The sequence below is a fragment of the Rhipicephalus sanguineus genome, chromosome 9, assembly GCF_013339695.2.
Source record: "Rhipicephalus sanguineus isolate Rsan-2018 chromosome 9, BIME_Rsan_1.4, whole genome shotgun sequence".
In the NCBI taxonomy this organism is placed as follows: domain Eukaryota; kingdom Metazoa; phylum Arthropoda; class Arachnida; order Ixodida; family Ixodidae; genus Rhipicephalus; species Rhipicephalus sanguineus.
This window is the reverse complement of record NC_051184.2, coordinates 82,509,726-82,528,108: the sequence shown is the minus strand read 5'-3', so window position 1 is coordinate 82,528,108 and position 18,383 is coordinate 82,509,726. Positions and strand designations below refer to the sequence as shown.

General features: G+C 45.5%; 1 long non-coding RNA gene and 1 other non-coding gene across 2 annotated transcripts; both read left to right on the top strand.

The window, feature by feature from the left end:
- The first annotated feature begins 988 nt into the window (after window positions 1-988).
- Window positions 989-17,875, top strand: LOC119404198 (uncharacterized). The gene is made up of 4 exons (XR_005186211.1): window positions 989-1,103; window positions 10,452-10,525; window positions 12,729-12,797; window positions 17,810-17,875. It is a non-coding gene; the product is annotated as an uncharacterized LOC119404198 (long non-coding RNA).
- Trnat-cgu (transfer RNA threonine (anticodon CGU)) lies at window positions 7,844-7,915 on the top strand. The gene has a single exon. It is a non-coding gene; the product is annotated as a tRNA-Thr (tRNA).
- Window positions 17,876-18,383: the final 508 nt, after the last annotated feature.

The window sequence follows — 18,383 nt, the reverse complement described above, 5'->3', positions numbered from 1 at the left end:
TACACCATCTCATATCCGCCGCAGTCATTTACGAACGCAGTTCAGGAGGCGAATAAAATCCGTTAGTTCTTACAAACATTGCCCCAAACTAGTTGGTCTCCCCTTCGTATAGAAAATATCGCAAAGTTCACGAGACTGTGAGAAGGTGAGTACTTAATGTATAAACATGAGGATTCTGTAACTCCATGCGCATCTGCAAGCACTGCATCAATCATCTCAGTCCAGAGAAGACGAAACTGTCAAAGTATCACAGTAGCTTAAAAAAATGCGTTCTAGACCCACGCCACGTCTAATAGACATGACCATACTTTGGTAGCGCTTAACAAAATAAGGGCTGTATTTCGCAGCGAATGCAGCATTTCAAATGCCAATTCGAATTTCGCATGCGAGAGGCTTGGCCGTAGGGGCTGTCATTGCGACGTGCAATAGAGTGATATCGACACTTTTGCAGCTACAGTGACACAAGAAACTGTGGTAGGACTGTTTATTGACCTCGTGGAAGCTTTTGCATGATGCTATGGAAAGGCTCTTGCTTGTCTTAGGCGTGATGCTAAAGGCTCTCATCTAGATTTGCTCGATTTCGTTAACGATTTGATAGTGAGAAATGTGTTACAGCGGTTACAGTTCACTCGCCTCCCTCTGCGTGATAACTTTGGACACCTCTGTCTTTTTTTTCACTCCCATTTTCATTCAGCAACGCTGTGTAGCGGATGAGGACTTTCTTTGACGGCGATATCTATACTCCCATACCAAAATAATTGTACCCCTCTATGAAATATTCTAAACCTTTTTTTTGGCTCTGGTAAAATTAATGGTTTTTTGACCACTAATGTGTGTTGACCCGCTTTGTTCATGGATAAGACATTCCGTTAGGTGACAACGCTACATTTACATAGGTATATGTTTTCTTTTCTTTAAACAGCGGCTATGCTTACAAACAAACTGCTGTCGTTCTTTTTTTTTCAGGCTTTGGACACCAAAGAAAAAATTTGGCTGAAAAATCGCACATATCAAAGTGATATCACGTGCTTTTACATAGTAAAAAAGAAACTTCATAACAATACTTACACGTTCTCTGAGTACTATAGAGAAGGCAGTATGCAGTAAGTGGTTTCAGCTAGACTTGAAATGAAAGACGAAAAGTGTGTAACAAGGTGGTAGCAATATAAATAAACCTACTCAATTATAGATGCAATGCGTAACAACCATTGAAGGAATCATAAGTATACTACTCAATTGTACATGAATGTAAACTTGCAGCAACTGAAACGCCGGGTTTAGTACTGCTTACCACACTACTCAGCGTCTGCTTATGTGGCACGTACGGCGAAAATAAGCTGGGTAAAAATTACTGCATCTTCACTTGTTAAAAATTGGCGAAGCTTGCACTAAGCCGTGCAAGCCTTAAAACAGCGGAACTCGACGATTGTGGAGACTAATATGATTGCTTCTAGGTTGTTTCTAGGCCTTAGATAAGTGATGAGGGTTGTTTTTTAGTTGTTTCTAGGCCGTTGCTAGGCGTTAGCCAGGTGATGCAAGGTTGTTTCTACGCTGAATCTCAGCGCAGAGAGGTTCAAGTTAAACCACCCAAAGTCACAGACACGACACCGATGTCCAGACTCCAGAAACAGAAACTCGCGCTGAAACCAGGCGTTCGCATCTCTCATACAGTCACAGACACGACATAGATGTCCGACTAGAGACAAACTCGCGCTGAAACCAAGCACGTCTCATAGATCTACGGGCACGTCGTCGTTGGCGTAGGCCTTCCATCGCTTCGACGCCTTCTCGTAACCGCCGTTCCCTTTCCTGCTCCCTAGTGTTTGGCTAACTGTCGCCTTCATTCATTTTAGTGGACCAGTGGTGAGTGAGATTTAACCAGTTTCTGTGGCACATACCAGTTTATGATGATGACAGTTTTCTTATAGGATGCACACATTTCTGTGGCACACACCCGTTCTTTCGGTCAACTGTTCTCTGATTCATTTTTAGTGGACCAGTGGTGAGTACTGGAATGAAACCAATTTCTGTTGCAGATACCTGATAGGCCACACAAGATAGGCTGCACATATTACGACTGTCTTAAACGAGTTCGCTGTTAAAACACTATAGCATGTCTTTTTGCACAAGTCTATGTACAAAAATGTCACAGAGTAACACTATGCAGTCAAGGTTTCGGGCTTTTTAAGAGCGAAGCACACTCGCCGCCATGGCTGCGACTGGCGCTGACTGACACTCCTAAGTTTCAATCCACATATATACCCTATAAAAGTGGACGGGGAGATGACCGCCGCCGTAGCTCAGTGGTAGAGCATCGGACGCGTTATTCGAAGGTCGCAGGTTCGGTTCCTGCCGGCGGCAAGTTATCTTTTCGTCCACTTTACTTTCTTCACATTTCTATTCTAATTACTACAAATAACACCCCCTATAATTTCCTTGGCATTGCTGCCTGTTAGTTCTCATTAATATTGTGTCTAACAAAGAAAAAACGAGCCCTTAAAAGTAATCTCCTTTCCTCCATTCATAGCGAGGGTCTCGTTCTGGCAGACATGATGCCTTCAGGTTGTATACGAGGGATTATTGGTCAGCTGCCTGCTCGTAAATAGATCACGTGCTACGTGACGCCAAAAAGGCAGAAAAAAGAGTGTTCCACACTCGCCGCCATGGCTGCGACTGGCGCTGACTGACACTCCTAAGTTTCAATCCACATATATACCCTATTGGCCGCGAGATCCAGCGGAGTCGCCGCCTGGCGGCTACTGGCTGAAGCGCGCCTAGTGTGGATTGCTCCATGCGTCGTCTGCTAGCCGCGCTGTGTTTGCATGTGCGCGTACGTCATGCAGGGCCTCAAAAGGCGGTTTCTTCCGTTGCGTTGGTGCAACTTTAACCGCTCGTACGTATGCCTAACACGATGTCAGGCCTGGGCAGTATCGCGATAGTATTTCAGAGATACTTTTGAGTATCTGTATTTCTGTATCGAGATACATTTGAAAAATGTATTTGTATCTCAGTAGTGAAATACATTTACGATGTATCGCCTATATCGCGATACTATGCTGGACACGGGTATCTCGTTACGTTGTTTTTTTTTGTGTGTCGGAAAGAAGTTGAGGCGTGTTTCCAATGGGGGAATGGTGTTTTTTTTTTCTTTTTTTTTGCCAAGACAAGCAAAGGCGCGCCGCCGGTCGCCGACAGATAGGACGGCGACGGTTTCCGCTCAAGCGCAGAATTGTCCATGTGGTAAAGCGCGCGACGCCGCAGACGGCAGAATCGCGCGGGCAGTGTTGTTGGCCTCTGCCGACGAAAGTCACTGTCTCTCAAGGTCAGTGCAGCACGCCTAATTTTTTTCGGGTGGCAAGCTATTACTTCGCGACCCCTCGCGCGGATACCGCCTTGGAACAGGCTTTGCAATGCTTTGCGTGCATTCAGTTCTCAAAGCGGCGGCACTTCCAAAAGCAGTTCCCGTAGTCGCGGCGGAAGTGACTAGAAGATGGCTATCTTTGACGCGCTTTCAGCCACCTCTCCAATGTCAGGGTGCGTTCCTAATTGATTACATGCGTGAAATGGTCTTTTGTGGTAGCACGCTACCCCACCGCCGGAGCCGACTTCGCCTGTTGCGGCTTTCTGAAATGGGTGCTGGTAGCGTCGGTGGTGGTGACAGCTTCATTGAAGCCGACAGGGTCAGACGGCTTAGGATTCCGAAGATGGGGACAGATTTCGGCTTCTGAACAGTCAGATCAACCCAAGTGAGGGCGGAAGTGTTTCGGTACCTAGATGACGCGATATGAGATATCGCCACGCAGCAGGGCAATCCGGCTATGAAGGCGATCTTTATTCACTGTAACACGAATTTGTGCTCGCCTTCAGCGGTAGACAGACCTTTTTTCTTTCGTGAGTCTTGTGCTGAGGCTGAACCGACGCTGTCAGAAGACAGTATTTGATAAGCCTACACAGCGACCTTCTCAGCAAAGCAAATCTTCAAAATAAATGTGTGCTTTTTCTCAATTCACTGGTGTTCATTAGTGATTCGAGTGATTTGCTTAAAGTGTGCTATTTCTAGCATAGCTTAGTTTGTTCGCCAAGTATGTCGATTTCGGTGTCCAATCCTTGTTACTGTTGCTATAAAATAGTGTATTTTTATTGCAATTGATACTTGTAATTATGTCATTATTGCTAATTATGTACTTTGTCCGCCCCCTCCGCTGCAATGTCTTAATGGCGCTGAGGGTACTGTAATAAATAAATAAATGAACTGAACGTTTCGATGCGCTGTAACTTTAATTACAACATTATGCTGCACTAATAAGTGTCTTTGCGTAGTATGAGCATCCTTCAAATAAAATAAGTATTCCAGTATCTGTATCGCTGTAACTGTATTCCGGAATACTTTTTTCGTCTTATTGCAAAAGTATCTCCGAAATATCCCGTTACGTTAAAGGCAAATGTATCTCAGTAACTGTATTTTAAGCTTCCAGTTCATGTAGTTCGATATCTGTATTCCGGAATACATTTCTGAGTATCTCTGCCCAGCTCTGCACGATGTAAAGAAGCATTTGGCCTTGATCGGCTGTATATGTATTGTAATAAGATCAGTGAGTGCACTTGTCGAGAGTGCTGTGTGTGGTTGTCGTACCGTCCGTTCACGAGAGTCATATCAGTGTAGGTGCCGCTCTGTGGTTCAAGCGCATTGCAAAGTGCACTTGGCGTTGTCCTAAAGATGAGAAGTATTAAATCTCATGTGAATATAGCCTTTTAGCGGCTTGGTGGTTAAAAAAAAAAAGGCTCTCATGCACTTGCGCGTTGTGGTTGGGTGTATAACTTCGGGACTGTCGTTTATAGGTTACGCGACGAGCTTTAGTTGTGTACAGTCCTGGTCCCACTGCAGAGAAATATTTCTGTCAAGTCACGTCTGACACTTCGGTACTTAAATTGTCCCCTAAACAGAACAGAAAATGGAATGACACGGAAATCGCAAAACTGAGTTGCCTTGCGCAATTATAACTTGTGGCGAAATGTATACAAAGACACCCGTGTACTTGCGAGGTAGCTTATGCCTGTCAAATTTGCGCTTTGGCAAGTTCAGTGTCGGAAGTGCGTCAGGCCTCAATCTCTTACGCGAAAACCCTTCAAAAAAAAAAAAAAGAGAGCGAGCGAGAAAAATACATTCATCAAGATCAGCAGTGGCGATAAACTCGCTCGAACATTTTCATCGCTTACTTGGCGAGTGAGGGCTCATAAAACGATACCCTTTACTATGCACCAGATCATGCATACACACTTGCCGCGTTTCGGTGCACGTACTTGCCCTGCGGATTACTGAGAACTGTTCTCGCGGCCGTGTAAACACAATGGAACATGCGCGAACTACAAAAGGGCTCGGGGACTCTCGTTTAAACAGACTCATAGCCGAGCGCGAACAAACTTTGCATTCACAGCGCAGACGGTACATGAATGACAAAGAATAAATTCCATGAATTAATTTTCTTCTTTCTCGATTGATTCTCGCTTAAATTTCCTGCTGAAGTGTAGGAAAATCAAAGCACAGGGAAGCTTCCCCGAGCGTTCGCTTACTGCGACCGTCTTCACGCTCGTAGTGCACCGCGGCAACAAGCATATAAATGCACACTTTAGCGAAGTTATCGCTGGCTACTCACCATTCTTTCTCGTCTGCGAATGCGAATGCACGTAGTCGAAGTGCTTGCTGCACACCATCGCGTACTTGGAAGGCGTCCTGCCGTTACGAAGCCTAACGAGCCACAGTCGGCGACGTTCTGCGTCGGTGGGATAAAAATGGAAGCTCATCCCTGGCTCTGTACAGTATGTGCGGCATTGTGGCACCGAACAAAACCTCACCATCGATAACGAAGAGTTTTCTGCGGGTACGGAACACAAAATCACGATGTGAAAACAGAAGCCCCGTGCCCTTCTACACACACCGCACGAAACCAGTATCCACACTAGCGGGGTGAGGGTGCTGCCACCTGTAGGTCGATCTCGCCGCGAATAAAAGTGGACGGGGACATGACCGCCGCCGTAGCTCAGTGGTAGAGCATCGGACGCGTTATTTGAAGGTCGCAGGTTCGGTCCCTGCCGGCGGCAAGTTATCTTTTCGTCCACTTTACATTCTTCACATTTCTATTCTAATTACTACAAATAACACCCCCTGTACTTTCCTTGGCATTGCTGCCTGTTCGTTCTCATTAATATTGTGTCTAACAAAGAAAAAACGAGCCCTTAAAAGTAATCTCCTTTCCTCCATTCATAGCGAGGGTCTCGTTCTGGCAGACATGATGCCTTCAGGTTGTATACGAGGGATTATTGGCCAGCTGCCTGCTCGTAAATAGATCACGTGCTACGTGACGCCAAAAAGGCAGAAAAAAGAGTGTTCCACACTCGCCGCCATGGCTGCGACTGGCGCTGACTGACACTCCTAAGTTTCAATCCACATATATACCCTATAAAAGTGGACGGGGACATGACCGCCGCCGTAGCTCAGTGGTAGAGCATCGGACGCGTTATTCGAAGGTCGCAGGTTCGGTCCCTGCCGGCGGCAAGTTATCTTTTCGTCCACTTTACTTTCTTCACATTTATATTCTAATTACTACAAATAACACCCCCTATACTTTCCTTGGCATTGCTGTCTGTTAGTTCTCATTAATATTGTGTCTAACAAAGAAAAAACGAGCCCTTAAAAGTAATCTCCTTTCCTCCATTCATAGCGAGGGTCTCGTTCTGGTAGACATGATGCCTTCAGGTTGTATACGAGGGATTATTGGTCAGCTGCCTGCTCGTAAATAGATCACGTGCTACGTGACGCCAAAAAGGCAGAAAAAAGAGTGTTCCACACTCGCCGCCATGGCTGCGACTGGCGCTGACTGACACTCCTAAGTTTCAATCCACATATATACCCTATAAAAGTGGACGGGGACATGACCGCCGCCGTAGCTCAGTGGTAGATCATCGGACGCGTTATTTGAAGGTCGCAGGTTCGGTCCCTGCCGGCGGCAAGTTATCTTTTCGTCCACTTTACTTTCTTCACATTTCTATTCTAATTACTACAAATAACACCCCCTATACTTTCCTTGGCATTGCTGCCTGTTCGTTCTCATTAATATTGTGTCTAACAAAGAAAAAACGAGCCCTTAAAAGTAATCTCCTTTCCTCCATTCATAGCGAGGGTCTCGTTCTGGCAGACATGATGCCTTCAGGTTGTATACGAGGGATTATTGGTCAGCTGCCTGCTCGTAAATAGATCACGTGCTACGTGACGCCAAAAAGGCAGAAAAAAGAGTGTTCCACACTCGCCGCCATGGCTGCGACTGGCGCTGACTGACACTCCTAAGTTTCAATCCACATATATACCCTATAAAAGTGGACGGGGACATGACCGCCGCCGTAGCTCAGTGGTAGAGCATCGGACGCGTTATTTGAAGGTCGCAGGTTCGGTCCCTGCCGGCGGCAAGTTATCTTTTCGTCCACTTTACTTTCTTCACATTTCTATTCTAATTACTACAAATAACACCCCCTATACTTTCCTTGGCATTGCTGCCTGTTCGTTCTCATTAATATTGTGTCTAACAAAGAAAAAACGAGCCCTTAAAAGTAATCTCCTTTCCTCCATTCATAGCGAGGGTCTCGTTCTGGCAGACATGATGCCTTCAGGTTGTATACGAGGGATTATTGGTCAGCTGCATGCTCGTAAATAGATGACGTGCTACGTGACGCCAAAAAGGAAGAAAAAAGAGTGTTCCACACTCGCCGCCATGGCTGCGACTGGCGCTGACTGACACTCCTAAGTTTCAATCCACATATATACCCTATAAAAGTGGACGGGGACATGACCGCCGCCGTAGCTCAGTGGTAGAGCATCGGACGCGTAATTTGAAGGTCGCAGGTTCGGTCCCTGCCGGCGGCAAGTTATCTTTTCGTCCACTTTACTTTCTTCACATTTCTATTCTAATTACTACAAATAACACCCCCTATAATTTCCTTGGCATTGCCGCCTGTTAGTTCTCATTAATATTGTGTCTAACAAAGAAAAAACGAGCCCTTAAAAGTAATCTCCTTTCCTCCATTCATAGCGAGGGTCTCGTTCTGGCAGACATGATGCCTTCAGGTTGTATACGAGGGATTATTGGTCAGCTGCCTGCTCGTAAATAGATCACGTGCTACGTGACGCCAAAAAGGCAGAAAAAAAGAGTGTTCCACACTCGCCGCCATGGCTGCGACTGGCGCTGACTGACACTCCTAAGTTTCAATCCACATATATACCCTATAAAAGTGGATGGGGAGATGACCGCCGCCGTAGCTCAGCGGTAGAGCATCGGACGCGTTATTCGAAGGTCGCAGGTTCGGTCCCTGCCGGCGGCAAGTTATCTTTTCGTCCACTTTACTTTCTTCACATTTATATTCTAATTACTACAAATAACACCCCGTATACTTTCCTTGGCATTGCTCTCTGTTAGTTCTCATTAATATTGTGTCTAACAAAGAAAAAACGAGCCCTTAAAAGTAATCTCCTTTCCTCCATTCATAGCGAGGGTCTCGTTCCGGCAGACATGATGCCGTCAGGTTGTATACGAGGGATTATTGGTCAGCTGCCTGCTCGTAAATAGATCACGTGCTACGTGACGCCAAAAAGGCAGAAAAAAAGAGTGTTCCACACTCGCCGCCATGGCTGCGACTGCGCTGACTGACACTCCTAAGTTTCAATCCACATGTATACCCTATAAAAGTGGAGGGGGAGATGACCGCCGCCGTAGCTCAGTGGTAGATCATCAGACGCGTTATTCGAAGGTCGCAGGTTCGGTCCCTGCCGGCGGCAAGTTATCTTTTCGTCCACTTTACTTTCTTCACATTTCTATTCTAATTACTACAAATAACACCCCCTATAATTTCCTTGGCATTGCTGCCTGTTAGTTCTCAATAATATTGTGTCGAACAAAGAAAAAACGAGCCCTTAAAAGTAATCTCCTTTCCTCCATTCATAGCGAGGGTCTCGTTCTGGCAGACATGATGCCTTCAGGTTGTATACGAGGGATTATTGGTCAGCTGCCTGCTCGTAAATAGATCACGTGCTACGTGACGCCAAAAAGGCAGAAAAAAGAGTGTTCCACACTCGCCGCCATGGCTGCGACTGGCGCTGACTGACACTCCTAAGTTTCAATCCACATATATACCCTATAAAAGTGGACGGGGAAATGACCGCCGCCGTAGCTCAGTGGTAGAGCATCGGACACGTTATTCGAAGGTCGCAGGTTCGGTCCCTGCCGGCGGCAAGTTATCTTTTCGTCCACTTTACTTTCTTCACATTTCTATTCTAATTACTACAAATAACACCCCCTATAATTTCCTTGGCATTGCTGCCTGTTAGTTCTCATTAATATTGTGTCTAATAAAGAAAAAACGAGCCCTTAAAAGTAATCTCCTTTCCTCCATTCATAGCGAGGGTCTCGTTCTGGCAGACATGATGCCTTCAGGTTGTATACGAGGGATTATTGGTCAGCTGCCTGCTCGTAAATAGGTCACGTGCTACGTGACGCCAAAAAGGCAGAAAAAAAGAGTGTTCCACACTCGCCGCCATGGCTGCGTCTGGCGCTGCCATGGCGGCGTCCTTAAAACGCGCCCTTAAAAGTAATCTCCTTTCCTCCACGTGACTGGTGGTTAGATAGACGGATAACAACAACAACAACAACAACAACAATAATAATAATAATAATAATAATAATAATAATAATAATAATAATAATAATAATAATAATAAAAAACCAGTGTTTACGTGCCATAACTACGATATGATTATGAGGCACGCCGTAGTGGAGGGTTCCGGAAATTTCGACCATCTGGTGTTCTTTAACGTGCACTGACATTGCATAGCTAGATAGATAGATAGATAGATAGATAGATAGATAGATAGATAGATAAAAATAAAAACAGAGTCAAAGTGCCATTAGTTTGATAAGAAAGGCTTCGGATTTAATCAAATCCAGAAACTGTCCGATGCTTTCCTTGGCTTGATTGTCTCTTGATTTCATTAGGTTTAGCTAAGGAAAGAAACGAGCACCTGGAACAATTCCTCTGCTTTTGTTCTCCCATATCGAGAGTCTCGTGCAGCGAACAATTCCTCTTCTTTCGTTCTCTCATGTCAAGGGCCTCCTCCAGCAGACTTCATACCTTTGAGGGTTTAGTGCCAATCTACGCCACTGAGGCTTAAGTGTGTAATGCTCGCACCGTAGCTAATTTGCACTTGTACATTCAAATTAGACTCATGCGTTAATTGTATGACCTGTTTTTCTCTTCTATTTCATGTTCGTGTGTCATCGGACACGCGTAGTAAGCATTTTGCACAAGGCGCAACTTCATTGCTTATTTGTGCAAGACTGATTAAGGCGCAATAACTTAATGGTATTAACACTGATAGTGCTAAAATGCTACTGCTACTTCATTTGCAGGAAGAGGGGTATTCTCGCTTCTGCTGAGCTCTCCAACAGTACAGAGGGGCCTGTAGTGAAGGTACGCCGGCCAGGTGAGAATAGAGTACCATTATGATACTAATATATTGACAGTTGAAACAAGCAGTTTAATAAACTAGATATTTTTGCAATATCAGCCGTTCCAGACATGGACATCAAGGTATTACTATCTTTAGAGAGGCTACATTCGTTTTCAGGTAAAAGTGTTCATAAATAAACGCTGTGGCAGGCCTCTAAAGGAGCTCGCGTGACATTGCCTTTGGTTTCTCTTCATGCAGGGGTTGATTTGTTGAGAGCGCGCTGATTTTTTTACACGTCAGCCGTACTCCACGCTGGTTAAGGCGTGGTCAGATATTTCGCGGTTCTTGTAGGATTTACTTCAGTGGTAGATTGTGTAATATACAGCTTCTTACAAAAATGAATGGCTGTGGAGCACCAAACGGAGGCAGATATCTACTTAAATTGATTAGCAGCAGAGCGGTCAATAACCTCGTGTGGACAAAGAGCTTGGAGCCGATGCCCTGTTCAACAATAGGTGCTCTAACACCGCAACTACTACAGCTACTATAGGCAAAGGTAAACTAACTCTCGAAGTTACGAAAGCGTTTGATATAAAAAGGTGTGCTGAAAAAATGTATCAGTCGACCATCGGATGCACTCACCGATAGAAAATTGCCCTTTTTGAATTTTGTTAAATTTTTTGAAATCTATATCCATGCTATATGAATCGCTTTTCTCATGCTCTGTGCGGATTTATATGTTCAGTCGTTTTCAGAAAATAAACAGTTGTGAGTTAGCGCTCGTTTCTCCCTCTTCTTTGTGTCCCCGTGAACTGTACGTGCTACCAATTTAACCATGAATACTACAGCTATTACTATTGCACATCTAAGGTTAGTAAAACGATAAATACCACCACAACAACAACGACTACGATGTCAACGCAAATAATAACAACAACAACAAACACTTTCACTTTTAGTGATGCGAGTCTTAAATTCTGCTCACCTCGAAATAGAAGATATGCCGTTGTAATGAAAACGCATGGTTCTTATGGTATGAATGGTTGGGAGCGCGGAAGGTCTCACCAATCGACGAGGCTGCTTGCAGGATTAGAACGAACGACACTTTATGAAAACGTGGAATAGACACAAAAACATGAGAGCAAGCAAAGCACACACAAAGGAACAGAAATAATGTATCAACAAAAGTTCCTAATGAGTGAAGCCTCTTAGCGACAAGTCAGTCGACACAGGCTCACCCGTCGGGGAGTCGAAGGCGCAGGGCAATGCGAGGAGACGAGCGTGACGAGTATGCTTGAAGAGGTCAGCGATGACTTGTGAAGACTGAGTAGGAACGTGGCGTCTTGCCGAAGCGAAATGTCGGAGGACGTCAGCGGCCACGCGAAGACCTTACCTCGATCTAAGGTCTTCGTATCTAAGGACGCGTACACGATCTAAGGACGCGTACACAACGCAGAGCGCGTCGATGCCAGCGTTCCTTCGCGCGAAGGGACGATGACCACTAGGCGCCCTAGTTTCGGCGGTGTGGTTGCTAAGTGGTGTGAACAATGTGGAATATCGGCGGTGCGCAAATTGCCGTCGCTGTGGCCGGCGGATTCCCCAGTGTGAATGAGCCATTACGCACGAGCACCACAGTCGTCGTCGTCTTTCTCTTCTGACAAATCACACAGAGGCAATATGAATGTTCTGCGTGCACCTCACAGTCGTGTATTACGTACTGTGTGGGTCCATATTGTAGAGCAGCATCGACTAGGCAACACACAGAAAGACAAGTTCATACTGTAGAGCTACGTTTGTTTGTGCTTACTTGCGCTCGCGTAATCAGATCACGTAAACACACTGACCACTACGTCAGCAGATGTAAAGAATTCAACGCATTCTCAATAATTCGGAGTTCCGCGTAAAAGCAGGCTTCATAGTGAAATTGTGACCTGTTTAAAAAATACGGCCAATTTAAATTTAGTGATACCCTCGGTAGTGGTCACCCTGGTTATAATCAGGGCCTTTCATTACCACATTGCGCATCGCGATGGCGTTTTATAGATAATAGAGCCTAAAAAAAGCTTCACTTGCAGGCTCTTTCGAGAAGCTAAACACAACAAGAATGGCCAAAAGCTTTTCAAAGACTTCCTATAGCGCGTTATACATTTTGATTGCAAAGCTAACGCACATACCCATTCTGTATATTCTTGCTGATATCACTCATGATATTTTGCTCTGCTTTTGTATGTTTTAGCAACCACATACACGCTCAAGTATTTGAATCCTGATGAATGGTGCGGTGTTGTCACTGTCCAGAAGTCCGGTAAGTGCGCGGCGTAGTTGATATTCATTGTGGTAGCAGTGGCCATTACAAAAAGTCTTGGCATTTAATTATCCCAGATAATAAGACGCGCTCTCTATTGGCATACAATATCCCATGTCGGTTGAACGTCGAGAAAATGAAGTTCAATTAGTGCAGAAGAAAGCGTGGTGGCACCTCAGGTCTCGTCATTGCATACCAAAATTTGCAATATATCTATGGCAAGTCGCCGACACATCACTTTCCATGTTGACAGCACTTATACACGAAGCATGTTAAGTCATATATCAACCAGCACAGTATTGTAGAATATACTGTATACCAGTACATTGTCGTATCTTGAAGCGTTTCCTCTAGGGACTTACGCGCAGTCTAAAAAAATGAACGAGGATACGGAAGTACTTGAGGTTGTCTGGAACAAATGCATAGGCTCAGGGGCGTAGCCAAGGGGAGAGGATTGGGGGGTTCAACCCCCCGTCCCCTCGAGAATTTTCAATTTTGCATGCGTATAATACAGGCACATATACAAACGCACGCAGGAAGATACATAAAGTATGGTTGAACCCCCCCCCCTCCCCCGAAAAATATTTCTGGCTACGCCCCTGCATAGGCTGATTGCAGCGTCACAGGGCTCTTCACTGAGCTACTAGGCACCAAGCTATTTGGCCACCCACAGACGTCGATAAAATGAAAGTGCGGTATCTCATGTCAAAGTTTCAGTTGCCCACAATAGGGATTGTCCATCTCTAACGATGATAAGCAAGTCACAGTGCACTCTAAGCCGCAAAGGACGAAAAAGGGTCTGTGGTTCGTCCTTTTGGGGGGTAACTGCACTGCCACAACCATTACTCCCTAAAGGATGAACGAGTCGTCCTTTAGGGAGTAACTGCCAGGGGACGAACTGTTAGGCCTTAGTTGTTTTGGGGGACGAAATGTCGGGGTGTAAAAGTTAGCCCTTTAGGGAGTAACTGATTTATTGCATAGTAGCTGCGTAGGGACGAACTATTACCCCTGATGGGACTAACAGTTGCTCCTTCTGGATAAAAAAAAATTTATTACAGTTTCTGGTTGAATTACCGAGAATTTGGAGGTTGATACACGCATTTGACGACATACACAATTAATATGCAGAAATAAATTCAGAAGTAAACTACAGAAAATTCACAACAAACACACAGGATTCGAACTCGTGACCATTGAATCAGCAGTCGCGTACGCTAACCACTATACCACATGCCAGTACGCAGCAGAGTGAATATTACCGGGGCTATATATGTACAGGCACCGTCTGGAAGCTGCGCGTTCTGCCATGTTAGTCAAAGTAGCAAGATTTCTTATGTTAGACTTCAGCCTTCAGTGTTTCGCAAGCAACCATTCGGTGATCACGTTCATGAAATTGTAAAATGCGTTGGATTGGTTTTTCTGCGCGCGTGTTTCGAGCGAATTTGGGCGCTTGATGAATGTATGTATATATAAACGGTCTCATGTATGCTCCCGTCGACGTGCCAAGTTTGCTCGCTTCTCACTGTACAGAACACGGTTGGTTATATCGTTCAGTGAAAATGTCTGTTTAATGACAAAAAAACGAAAACGTCTAAAGAAACAGCCAAGTTTATTCACCGACTCGTGTCAATTCTGCAGCATCGTGTGTACACATAAATTGAACAACTTTGTTGAATGCAGAAGATAGGATGGCTTCTCTGCATTATAGAAGAGACAATGAAAAGTGCAATGTTTTATCCGAATGGATGCTGTCCAGCCGACGTCAGGAAGTGCAACAGCACCATCGACAGCTGCTGAGAGCGTGTTCATAGCAGCAAGATGTTGAAGACGTTTCTCAGGAGGCGCAACGCTCTCATTCATCGATTTCCTGAAAAAGTAATTGCAGAAGCATCAATATTTCCGGCAGAACTGTTCCTGCACTTGCACTTACGTCACAAGGCGTCTGTTAGAAATGCTGCATGCGTAAAAATTAGACGAAAACTGCTCTTTCACAAAACCTGTCATATAGTGCAATGGGACAGTTCAGAATGTGTTATGAAATTCGAAAAACCCGTCCTCGAGTTTAACGTTTCACGCTTTCACAGCGACACGCTCGGGGGCCAACTTATTTATCAATGAAGCTTGCTCTTCATTTGAGAGATAGAAAAATAAATGATTCCTAGCATCGCTACAAACGAGCGAAATCCCCGATGCCGTCGCCGACTGCCCGTGTTAGCGGTGCTAAGCCTTTAGCTAGACCTACTATTTTAACAGCCTATCTTCCCAAATGACTTGTTTACATTGCTATAGAAGATATTGTGCGGAGTTTACGTGAATTTTCTTTTAAAAAGTCGCGATTATTTCTGATAAACAACGCTTATTTGGGCAGCACTGAAAACAAAGCTATTTTTGAACAGCTGTACTTGCTACAGCTAATGTTGAGCCTTCACCGATCGAGGTTACCATGTTTCGATGGCCCAACCATCATGCGACGCTGTATCGCGTGAGCTCATCAATCATGCGTGTTTTGTTCGCGCAGAACGTGAATGTTAAACAAGCAGTGATCGTTACATCTGCACACATGCATCACGCCGAGTGATGGCAGTCTTGTTTACACTCACCTCTCAGGCGATGTCCCAGTCGGCGCGTAGCATTTCGATAGGGTAGCACTTCATTCCAGTAGCAGATCACGTTTACCACAACGCGAAGATGATTCAGTGCACCACAAGTGACAGCAATCGCAACCACGAAACGAGAACACATCCACAACACACCGCAAAACCGCCGAGTCCTAGCTTGCCGTGCATACTGTGCATACGACGAGAACACCACGCCGCGCATTGATACAGCTTGGGCGCGAGCAGATTTTTTTTGTGTGTGTGTGAAAGCTTTTTCACATTTGTTTATTATTATGCCACATGAACGATATTACTTTACTTCTGCCGCAGTTGCCGTAGATGACAAGACCTTTTACACTTAAATAAACTGTTAACAGTTCATTTCTTTAGCGGACTCTTTGAATACGCGCATGCTGACCATTCGTTCGAGGTCGCCACTGCGCCGGAAAGTTCCATGGGAGTAAACGTTGCTCCCTGTGGTCTAACAGTTCCTCCCTCACTTTGCACACGGCACCCTCGTCTTGCAGTTAATCCTTGCGGGGACGAACTACCGGTTGCGGGGACGAAATGCAGCACTTACTCCCATTTCGCACCTTTGCGGCTTAGAGTGTGGGTAGCGATCGCTGACAGAACCTGCACGCCTTTATGAAGGGACTAAGTGTTGCCGAATCACGTGCATCCAACGATTCTGAGGCACGAATCACTGCCCATTGGCTGCGGCTAGTTCCTATATACGTATAGCCAGCTCAATGAAGCAAGCGCGGACGCCCATTTTTAGTATATTTTTCGGCACGTGCCAGAAACGTCGTATTGCATGCTGAAGTTTAATGTTTGACGGAAGCCCGTCTGGTCGGGATGATACATTGTGAAGGTAAAAACCTCGAGGCACTGCGCCGACCAAAATGAAAGTTAAAACACACAGCAAAGACGTTTCGGCTCCCACTCGGGAGCCTTGTTCACAAGTGAAATGAAACATGCGTCAAGCAGTTCGCCTTATGTAGGCTTGAATACGTCACGCAGGCAGCGCGCATAAACTGGTGGCAGATTACCATCGCTCCTGTTGAGAGTGCGCGGTGTGGTCTGTATCACGAGCGACTCAAGATGAAGACGCCGTGACAGTCCTTTTTCTCTAGCGAGAACACGTGCCCTCCCCCAGTCGATTGTGTGTCCACCTGACGCATGCTCAGCCAAAGCACTGGATTTCACATTTCCCTTCTTCACTTCATAATTGTGCTGCTTGAGACGCCGTTCAAAGTCACCAGTCTCACCAATATATACGTCGTCACAATCCGCGCATGGGACAGCGTACACCACACCGGGGAACTTCACTTTGGGTAGTCTGTCCTTCACATTCACGAGTGATTGTCGCAGTTTCTGGTCTGGAACATGTGCCACCTGGACGTTATACGAACGCAGAACACGGCTTAGGGCTTCGCTTATGGAAGGGATATACGGTATCCCCGCGCGCTTTTTACCAGAGGCAGCACAGGGCAATTGTGGACGTGCCATTTGTCGTTCGACAGCGTTCAAGAAGGAATTTGGATAGCCACAGGCTGACAATTCCCGCCGCACCAAGCGTACGTCCGCTGCGTAGTCTTCTTGGCTTGTGCAGATTTTCTGCGCGCGACGTAGAAGCGTAGAAACCACTGCCCTTTTGTGAGCAGCAGGTTGCATGCTATCAAAATGCAAGTAACGCCCTGTGTGGGTCGTCTTCCTGAACACGCCAAACGTCAAAGTGGGCCCTTTCCTTTCGATGAGCATATCAAGCTGGTCGACTTGCATGCTGCATATTGCATGTTGGTCGAATCATGCATGACGAATGTTTTATTTATAATATGCATGAACGAGTATTGCGGATTAGTTTGACTAATTGTTGCCAGATCTTGGGATTTTTCTCTTAATCGCTTCGCAAGCCTAAAACAAGAGATTAATATATCGTCACATACGCAGCCTGAACTCGTATTTAAACTACATTCTACGCCAGTCATTGTGTGGCATCTTTCCGAGTAAGTCGACATCAGTGAATACTACCGAACATTTACTTAGGCATGGAAATACCAGTGGTCATCTGGAACAAGAGCATAAGCTAATGTAGCGTCGCTGCACTCTTCACCTAACGACTTGGCAGTATTTTATAATGCAGAACTCAGCATATCAAACCGCTGAACTGAGTCACAAGCCTGCACCTGCACCCTGCATAAAATAGGTACTGTAGTTGCTGTATCTTGGAAGGTCGCGACTCGTGTTAGTAAGTATACAAGTAGTGAAATGTTTTTATAAGCAAAATCAGCTTACTACCTCTCTGCGAACTGACATCTTCGAATTTTCAAAAGCTGGCCTAAAATATACCTTTGACAATGTAGAAACGTGGCTGTTCTCGTCTGCGAGCGTCGTTATTTCGTAATTGCTTTGCAGTCAAGTATTTTTGACTCGCCACCCACAGCCACTGAAAACATGACCGGGACATACCACTTCGAAGTGTAAGTCGCTCACAGTTATGATTATCGATCTCTCACGAAGGTAAAAAACAAACACGGTTGATCCCTCCGTCCTAGGAATTGGAATAACACGAAAGTAAAGCGTGCCCTTACAGAAGTAACTGAATGCTTACTGTACATTGATATAAGAGAGTTTGCACAATGTATATTTATGTCTGGCAGCTAATGGCGCCGTTTAACCTGTATGCACCCAGTTTGATGATTGGTGGTACATCTCCATCCCGACGACTAACGTCCATGTTAAATAAATAAACAAACCCTTGTGGTAGCTGTAGTAGTTAACGGTGAAAGCGTAATCAGAGAACAAGGTGTGATAGCCAGAAGAGCATCGCATATTGGACGCAGAGCTTGTTCGCCATCCCGCGGCACGTTAAAATGTGATTGAACACCACGGCCGCACTAGAGGGAAACGCAAAGCGCGTCGTGTCGCCCCGGTAGCCCGGCCGCGATTTTTCTCGGGGCGAGCGCGACAACAGGGAACGCGGGGTTAC